Source organism: Haliaeetus leucocephalus, unplaced genomic scaffold (assembly GCF_000737465.1).
Source record: "Haliaeetus leucocephalus isolate CR32 unplaced genomic scaffold, Haliaeetus_leucocephalus-4.0 Scaffold262, whole genome shotgun sequence".
Lineage (NCBI taxonomy): Eukaryota > Metazoa > Chordata > Aves > Accipitriformes > Accipitridae > Haliaeetus > Haliaeetus leucocephalus.
This window is the reverse complement of record NW_010972698.1, coordinates 11,198,316-11,200,788: the sequence shown is the minus strand read 5'-3', so window position 1 is coordinate 11,200,788 and position 2,473 is coordinate 11,198,316.

Below are 2,473 nucleotides of genomic sequence, written 5' to 3'. Positions count from 1 at the left end.
CCTCCCTCCACCTCCGCTCCATCACTAGCATCGCGTCTTCTAGCCTTTATATACGTTTATGTGATTTCACATGAAATAATCGGGTTGAGGTTTGTCCCCACGAGCAGCCAGATCCCCCGTGAACTAAGATCTCTTTCGTGTCTGTGGAAAATACATTACCTCATCCATCACGTAGGAAAATATGCGTGCAGGTGACCCTTTCTCCACAAATACATGGGGATACCGGGAAATGGGAAGACTTACATCATTAAATAATTCATGTCTTTTTTGTTCAGGAGGGTGGAGGAGGGAGGGGTAGGTCAGCAATTCTTCAAAGTTCAGGCCAAAACAAATTAAAGCATATTATTTTTAGAATAGCTGCAGGTTCCTTTTGGGTGATACAGGTCTTTTTTGGGGGGAAAATGCCATTGAACCCTTTGTGACAATGCTACACACAGGTGTGAGCAGGATGGCAGTTCTCCTATGCCTGATCCTAGGAAACGTGTGAAGAAGGGACAGGCACGACGTCCCAGAACAGAACTCCAGCCCCCTGTCTGGACACAGGGGTGATTTTTCAGATTAGGGCCCACTAGCACACTTGGGATGGTGCGCTGTGGATCAAGGCTCCCTTTTCCCCAGATAACAGCAGTTTTTTAGAGCAACCAGATTTAAATTGCATGGAGAATATCAGAGCGCATATTTGCTGAGCCAGTTTGCTGAACCCACCCCCTCCTCTGAGAATACCCTTTCTCATTGGTACTGTTTCTTCTCTCTCTCATTGCCACATCCTCCAACAAAGCATTCAGTGACTCTACTGACAGGTCATGACCGCAGGCCACTGAGAAGCAAAAAAATGACAGAGACCATCAGATCAAAGGGCAGACAACAGGAGCGTGTTATACGCTGACGCAGGTGAGGAAGCTGCACGTGAGCTAAGACTGTTTATTAGAGGTGTATACTAAGGTGAAACAATTGCTACAGGGAAAGGCAATGCTGAGGAGAGATGGTGCAGAACATACGATGGACAAATCCTGTTCCCCGTAAGGCCATGTACCCGTCAGGAACTCTGGAATTGGTGAATACGTTATTTCTGCAGATCACCTTCTCAAAGTGCATCTGTAGTTACAGGCCCATCTGTTTCAGTATTTTAAACAATCCCTCTTTGACCATGGCATAATGAGATGTGTAACAGCTGCTGTACCAGTCATGCCCCACCACTGGTACAGGTACCAGTAAGGAACCGCTGGCCATGGCTTTCAGAAATGAGCAATGAGATGCTTTGTGACCCTCTTCTGTGCAGAAAGTAACGTCTCTTTAACATCTTGATAACTTCGAAATGTAGGCAGCCAAAATCAGTGGTCATTTTTGAAAATTACACCTTTGTGACTACTGGGTTTTCAAGGGCTCATTGGTCCCTTGGTTGTACCACGCACGCTCAAAATGGAGCTGCCCACTCCCCTGTTGCAGATGCGGCTTTAAGGTCTCAACCTGAAGCTTGCCAGTAGCAGAGCTGTTACTGCTTTCAACCGGAGTTCCCCTCATAGAGCTGCTTCTGAGGTCATGCCTATAGTTCAGTTAAATAACTGGTACAGTGGCCTAAAAAAAGCTATGTAGCACTTGTGCTGTAAAACACTAACTTGCTAAGCTTTTGCATTCATGCCAGCTTCCATCACTAAGCGTATAAAGAATTATCTAGCTAACAATAGTCTGCATTAGAGCTTTTGCCATCACCTATTTCCAAGTAGGAGCTACTACAGAACTGACTTGGGTGCTTTGCAGACATTCCTAATGCTTTCAAAGAGAAAACAGTAACTCTTTGGACACACTCAGACCTGTACTTTTAAGGCGTAGAGGCTGACTTTGAGGTTTTGGTATTCAGCTTTCTCAACCTGTCAGCATTTGAATTAAGGGCTAAAATTATGCAATTCTGACTTGTAGTAAGTACAGCATCTGCTAGAAGTTCAATTTTGTGAGTGAGCATTTGTGATGTAAATAATTTACAGCAATAAAAGAGGCATTACGGCAAGCCTTGGTGAGGTGGGGGGAAATTCAGATTTCAGTCAAGCAGTGCTCCTTCTCAGGAGAGGCAATTGAGATACCTATTCTCTGGCACGTTTTGTACGGCCACGAGACACCTACCATCAGAGGCCAAGTTAAACTACCAGGTGAAAGAGAGTGTTATCTTCCCAAACAGACAGCAGACACAGATGCTGCTGCAGCAATCCACTAGGGAGTAGGCAGGAAAGGGAAATTAAAGCTGACACACAATTAGAGTAAAGTGAGTCTGCAAGTGCTCCTGAAAGCCCATGAAAAGCAAATGGAAATCAGGCAGAAGCTATTTCTAGGCAGAATTTGGGGGTGAGAGAAGCAGAAATAGGCTTTTGCTAAGAACTAAATTCAAACCCTCCCAAGAATCCAAATTTAGTGTTTAACACTTCTCGTATCTGCTTGCTTTGTGCCAGCTCACACGCACTAAGCTGCAGCCTGATTGCAG